Below are 6,919 nucleotides of genomic sequence, written 5' to 3' on the forward strand. Positions count from 1 at the left end.
TCCCTCCCTCCCCTTCAGTCTAAGGCAGAAGCCCTCTGCCCCTCCCCGGGACCTGGTCTCCACCCGGGAGTGTGTGGGTCTGGGAGGGACGCCCCCTCCTCCCGGCTCAGCGTGTCCCCTTTCCCGTCTCGCTGACGGAGACACCGGGGGGAGGGAGGCCGATTCCCGGCTGCCGCAGGCGGACTTTGGGGCCCAGAGACCAGGGAGATGGAGCCCAGCCGGGTCCTGGCTGTTCTGTTACTTTCAGTCCTCTCTGGGACAGCACAATGTGCAGAATCCCGGGGGGATCCCAGAGAAAACAGAAAAGAGGGCCTGGTATGCTCTGGGTCTGGGGGGGGGCAGAAGCCCGCCTTGGGGGAGCACGGCCGTGGAAAGGGACATTTGTCCGGCAGAGCCGGTTTGGCTTGGACCCCGCCAAGTCTCAGGCTCCCAGAGGCCTCTGCCCTGCCCAGTAGCCAGGGGTCCTTCCCTCTGGTTCCTTGGTCCTGGCAGGGACCAATGGGCGCTCAGACCCCCCTCTGGACACCCTGCTGGGCTCAGGGACGTCCTTGCCCCGGGGGTCCTCCGCGTCCCTCCGCCTTCCAAGCCAAGGCAGGTCTGGGCTTGACGAAGGGAGCCCGATAGGAGGAGGGGGCCGTGACTGGGGCATCTGGGGCCTAAGCCCCCCCCCGGGGGGACCAGGCTAAGGGCCCTGGAGAGTAACTCCCGGCTCAGCCGCCCGCACACGTGGGGGCCACTGGTCCTCCCCGAGGGGAGGATGTTCCCAGGGAGGCTCCATGGAGCCTGAGACCTTCCCCCCACTCCCAGTCTGTTCTGTGGCTCCCTCCTGCCTTCGGGTCTGGGCTCCCAAGGACGGGCCCTTCCATTCCCCAAGGGCCCTGGCGGCAGGGAACCCCCTCCTGCTCTTGCATGACTCACAGCGGGCCCTGCAGGGATCAGTGCTTTGGAGCTCTCCGGGCCTCGGCTTTCTCACTGTGACAGGAGCAGATGGGGCTTGGAGTCCTCCAAGGCTGCTGTGAGCGTCCCTGTGTCTCTTCCCCAGCACCCAGGGCTGGAACAAGGGCAGGACAGCGGGGCTTTGTCCCGGGGCCACGCACGGAGGGGGCACCCAAGGATCCTGCCGTGCTCCAGCAGCACAGAAACAGCAGAGCTCTCAGTGCAGATCAGTGAGCTCTTCCCAGAGCTGCCAGGCTCCCCGCGACTCGGGGCCAGCTCGGGGCTGGATGCAAAGTGTCTTGGTCTGGACTTTGCACATCCCCACTCTGAACCGAGGCTCCTTCCCTCGTCTGTGAATCCGGGAGCCCTTGGGTGGGCGGTCAGCTTGGGGGGCCTAGGGGACCCCCCCCAGAATCGGCTCTTAAATCATGGAATACTCAGGATGAGAGAGCAAGCCAATGGGGTCGGCACAGTGTGGAAAGTGAAGTGCAGGGGTCCCAGGTGAAGAAGCTCAGGGGCCAAAGCAGAGGCTCCTGGGGGTGAGGGGGCTCCTGGGGGAGGGAAGGCTCCTGGGGGTGAGGGGGCTTCTGGGGGAGGGAAGGCTCCTGGGGATGAGGGGGCTCCTGGGGGCAAGGGGGCTCCCGGAGGTCAGAAGCTCTGGGAGTCGGTTCTGCCTGGAGCTTCCACCTAGGCCTTAGTCAGGCCTTCTGTAAAATGGGGACATAATCTCCCCTCAGAGATCTCCTGGCACTTAGCAAGCTGGTGAATCACGGGAGGGAGCAGAAGGGCAGGGCTGCTGTTGACAGGCAGTTTTAGTTCTAATTTCCCAGAGGCCGTTTGGAGCAGCAGCAGGAGAGGCTAAGGAAGAGAAAGCTTGCGGGCTTCCCATAGGTCTCCCAGAATTCACTTCATCCAGATGTGGGGAGAGCCGGGGGAGGGAGGAGGTCCTGGAACAGGCTCCTCACAGGGCCCCAACAGACACGGGCTAAAGCCAGGCCCGAGGCGGAGGATCTCAGGGCCCAAAGTCTCCGGGGGGGGGGGGGCATCCTGGGACAGTGTGACCGGGCAGTGCAGCGGCTCGGGCCGGGGGCAGCGTCTTCTGTCTTTGTTGGAAGCGGTTGGGTTGGCGGGCAGGCTGTGGCTTGATTGGAGGTGCCATGGAGAAGACTGGGGGGATGTTCTGGGGGGCCCTGGAAACTTTCCTCAGGCTGAATGTCCAGAGGCCATCCCACTGGGTCCTCCAAATCCAACAAGCACACATTAAACACCTACTGTATGCTAGGTACACCAAGAAAAAGAAAAACCTCATTCCTTCCTTCAAGGAGCCCCCATTGCAATGGTGGCGAACACCTGCTAAACGCCGAGTGTGAGGAGGGAGCAATAGAAGGAAGCAGGGAGGAGCAGGGGCTAAGGAAGGGCTCCTAGGGATGCTGGGAAACGAGGAGATGAAGATGAGGATTCGAGGGCAGAGCCAGGAGGTGGATGGGTCGGGATGGAAGGGGGTCACAGGTGGGTCTGGGTCACTGGGCCACAAAATACCTGGAGGGAAACCGAGGGGAGCGGGGGGGGGGGAAGGGAAGGGGAGAAGGGCTCCCGGTGGGGGCGAGGATGGGGGGGGAGGGACTGAGTGCCCAGAGGCCAGGAGCCCCCAGTCCTGCTCCGGGGCCCCTCCTTTGGTCACATGGAACTTGGCCTTCGTTCCTCCTCTCCTCCCGGGAAGGCCACAAGAGGCGCTGATGGGCTTGTTTGTGCCCAGCTCCAAGCTCTGGTCCCTGCCGCCCCTTGCAGGGCAAGCGAGCCTCGGCTGACTGGAGGGAGGGAGGGGAGGAGGGAGAGGGGGAGGGAGGGGAAGAGGGAGAATCAGCCGGGAGGCTGCTCCCACCCCACCCCCAACGATTGCTAGGGGGCAGACGGACCAAGAGAAACTGTCCATTAATATTACCCTCTCTGCCTGGGATAGACGCGGGGTCCTTGTCTGAGTGCAGAGAAACCTGTCTGTGTGTGTGTGTTGAGAGGGACAGAGACACAGACAGACAGAGACAGGAGAGAGACAAGGGGGAGAGAGAGACAGACACAGAGGGAGAAAGAGGAAAAGAGGCAGAGACAGAGACAGTTTGTGAGTGTGTGTGACTTTATACTGGAGCCCCCAAGGTCACCTTTTGCATCCCCTCTATTTGACAGGAACACTCGGGGCCCTGTTTTTCTTCTGCCACCGCCCCCCCCCACTTTTGTCCTTTTGTCCTTCCTGGATGTAGAGACAATGAGGTCCCAAAAAGGAAGAGGAGGGGCCGGGCAGCTCGGGCCAGCGGGCAGGTCTGTGACCCCTGAGCGGCGCGGGGTTCCCGGGGAGTGCTGCCCCTCGGCCAGGCTGAGCTGGGCAGGGTGTGTCCCCCGCAGGCCCCCGCGGTCCCGCTCCTGGGGGAGACTGGGCGCTCCGGAACAGGGAAAACGAGAGCTGAAGAGTAAATCACCGACCGGGACGTGGGGAGAGAGTCAGAGCTGGGCTGTGCAAACTGAGTTCTCAGGGTTTGCAGAGCCAGTGGAGGCTTCTGGGAAGAGGTGGGACTGGAGGATGGAGACAGACCGGGGAAGGGAGGAGACCCGGTGCTGCCGGAGAAGCAAGGCTCCTATCACGAGCTTTCGGGGATCCCAGGCTTAGAGCTGGAGGGAATGATACACCTCGGAGATCCTCGATCTCCATGGTACAGAACAAGAAACTGAGGCCAGAGAAGCCCCAGACCCAGACCCCCAGACTCCTAGCTCCAAGACACTGGCCAGGAGGCTGCCCGGGGAGCCTCCCTCTCGTTCCCTCCCCTGCTAGAACAGAAACTCCGTGAGGTTTTGAGGGTTTTTTAATTTCTGGTTTTATTTTTTTGCCTTTCTTTCTATCCTCTCCTCTGAGCACAGTGCCTGGCACAGAGTAGGCGCTTTAATGCTGGCAGACTCCCTGCCAGGATGTACCTCCCCGGACTAGGGATAGCGAGACAGAGGGGAGGGACCCAGAGACCCGCACAGGGGAACATCTGGGAGCCATGAGTCACAGCACCTGCATCCCCTGCTTTCTCTGTCTCTCTGTCTCTGGGCGACTCTGTTCATCCAGAAGGCAGATTTCCCCTGTGATTGGGCAGTGCCGGGGGCGGGGGGCGCCCGGACAAGGAGAGGCTCTGGAACAGGCAGATTCTCAGCGGGATTGAGGAGGGGGAGGAATGTTGTGGAAAGGAGGAAACGGACAGTCAGACACCCGGGGCAAAGAACGGGCTGAGCCAAGATTAGGGGCCGAGGCCTGGGGAGATAGCGCTTGGCCCTGCAGTGGTCGGACATCAGGGACAGATAGGGCTTTTATCAGGGGAAATACCACGGAGGAAAAGGCCTGACCTCAGCCCCTGGGGCCTGCTCGCTGACCCGCCTCCCAGAGTTCTGGCTCCCCTTGTTGGTGTGAACCCCGAGAGCCCGGACTCGGGCCTCCCCTCTGCCCCTGGGACCGGGCTTCGCCTAAAGAATGCTGCTGAATCTGCCTGGAAGGGAAGGTGCCGGGCACCGGGGGCTGAGGGCTTTTCCTCTCCAGGCTCTCCTCCGGAAAAGGGGGTCATCAGCCCTGCAGGGGGCAGGGGGGTAAATCATTGCACCTCCAAGAGCGAGGAAATCTGAGCCAGAGAAAGACCCTCGTTATCCTATCAAAGATCAATCAGAAATCCATAGACTCGCCGTAGAAGGACCTCAGAGGCGGTCTGACCCGACCCTGTCGTTTTACAGCGGAGGAAACTGAGGCAGGGCAGGAAGTGTTCTGCCAGAGGCCTCATGGGACACACCCAGGACTGGGCCCTGGCAGTGAAGGCAGAGCCCTTTCCATCCACATCATTTCCATCTCTCTTTTGGGTCTCCACGGCCTAATTTTCATGTCACTCGGCAATCCCCGCCCCGGCCACTGTTGGGGCAGGAGCCAGCGCAGCCCTCGCGCCGGGAGAGGAATACGAGGGGATGCTTACGGCTCCCCCCCCCCCAGAGATGGGGCCCCCCCAACGCTTCCCGGCCCAATCTCCTGGTGCTGACCACGAGCTTCCCTTTCCCTTCTGACTTTCGTTAGGAAGGAGGGAAAGAGGGAGGATGGAGATGTGAGTGTGAGTGTGACTGAGTGAGTGTGTGTGGGGGGGAGGGGGGGGGTTCTCCCAGAACTGCAGTGCCACAATTGTCCACCAGGTGGGGTTATAGGGCAAAGAGTGAGAACTCGGGAGGCCGGCGGAAGATTTCGCTCCCCAAAGCTCGGCGCTCCGCACGCACACACAGAGGCCCCCGGACACGTTCGGCCCCCGCGCATCCCTGCCCGGGCACACGCGCGCGAGGGCCCGGAGGGAGCGCACGGCCCGCCTCGCCTCCCCTCGGGCTCCCTCCGCTCTCCTCCCGAGCTCCAAAGTAGAGACGCGGCTCGGAAAGCCCCGGCGCCGCCGCCGTCTGCATTGGGGAGAGAAAGGTGTGAAGGGGCGCGCGAGCCAGTTCTCACCGCCCGCGCGCGCACCGCCCGGGCCGGGCTCCCGCACACGTCCGGCGCCCCCCGCGGCCCCGCACCCCGGGCACGTTACTCCCTCCTTCGTGAGGGGGGAGTCGGAGCCCAGTGTGGCGTTGGCACGGGCTCGGGGCGCCGGCGAGGAGCGGACGGAAAAGAAAAGGGGAGGGGCTCCTGGAGGGAGGAGACCCCCCTCCCCATATTGGACGGGCCCGAGGAGAAGCCGCCCTTTCCACCTCTCTGGCGCGCGCGCGCACCCACACGCACGCACCCCCCCTCCCGGCCCACTCACCCCGCGCAGCTCCCCACGTCCCCGGCGCGGGGGCACACATGTTGCGCCCACACGTGTCATTCTCCCACACTTCTCCCCCCGCCCCCGCCCCCGCCCCTGGGCAGCCAGCGCGGGAAGGTGGCGGCCCCTCTCCGAGCGTGTTTATTTACCTATTTGTATCAATGAACGCTTGTGCCCCGGGGCTCCGCCCGCCCCACCCCGCGCCCGGGCTCGGCTGGAGCGCCCAGACCAGCCCGCCTGGCGGCCGGTCCGACGTGCGTCCCGCCGGCGCCCGAGCGGGGTGGGGGTGGGGGGGGGCAATCCCCGGTCAGCCGGGGCTCTCGCCACCCGTTCCGGCTCGGAGGACCGAGCCGCGAATCTAGGGCGCTCTCTCCCGGGAGCGGGCGGGCTGGGAGCGGGGTGTCCCCCTACCTCCCCGCGCCTGTCGCCTGACCGGGCTGGCCAAGCAGCGGAGGCGGAGGCTGGCCGCGGGGGCGCGGGGGTAGGGGGCTCCGTCTCCGGGCCGGGGGCCGGGGGCCAGGCGATCCCGGCTCAGGCTGAGCCGTGTGTGTGTGTGTGTGTGTGTGTGTGTGTGTGTGTGTGTGTGTGTGTCTGCCTTCTCGTCCTAGGTGCCGAGCCCAGCGCGAGGCGGACGCGCGGCCCGGACGGCTGACGGAGGACGGCTGGACAGAGGGCCGGGAGAGGCGAACTGAGTTTGATCCTCCAGCGGCTACAAGTGGGTCCCCGGCAGGCAGGCGGGCGGGCGGGCGCGCGTCCAACACTCACACGCTCCCGGGCCGCCGGGCCCGGCCTCTCACCACGCCTCGGGCTTTGTGAGAGTGGGGGGGGGGGGGCGGCGGGCGGGGAGGGGGAGGGGGGAGGCTGGCGGAGCGCCCACGGCGCAGCCTCCCGCCCCTATATAAACACACGCATCGCCTCAAATTCACATTGAGAAGCTTTTAAAACCACCAGCCCTGAAATCCTGCCTCCTGCTTTATTTCTTCTTCTTCTTTTTTTTTTCTCTTTTCCCTCTTTCTTCCCTTCCCCCTCCCCGTTTCCCTAGCAGCAAGTCCAGAGACGAGAGACACGATCCCGCGGACTGCCTGCCTTTGCTGATTGATACAATAACCCAGCTCGGCTTCTCCACCGCCCGCCCCCCAACCCCACCCCGCCTCACCCCCTCCCTCCTTCCCTCCCACCGGCCCGCGCCT

The sequence above is a fragment of the Sarcophilus harrisii genome, chromosome 2 (genome assembly GCF_902635505.1).
Source record: "Sarcophilus harrisii chromosome 2, mSarHar1.11, whole genome shotgun sequence".
In the NCBI taxonomy this organism is placed as follows: Eukaryota; Metazoa; Chordata; class Mammalia; order Dasyuromorphia; family Dasyuridae; genus Sarcophilus; species Sarcophilus harrisii.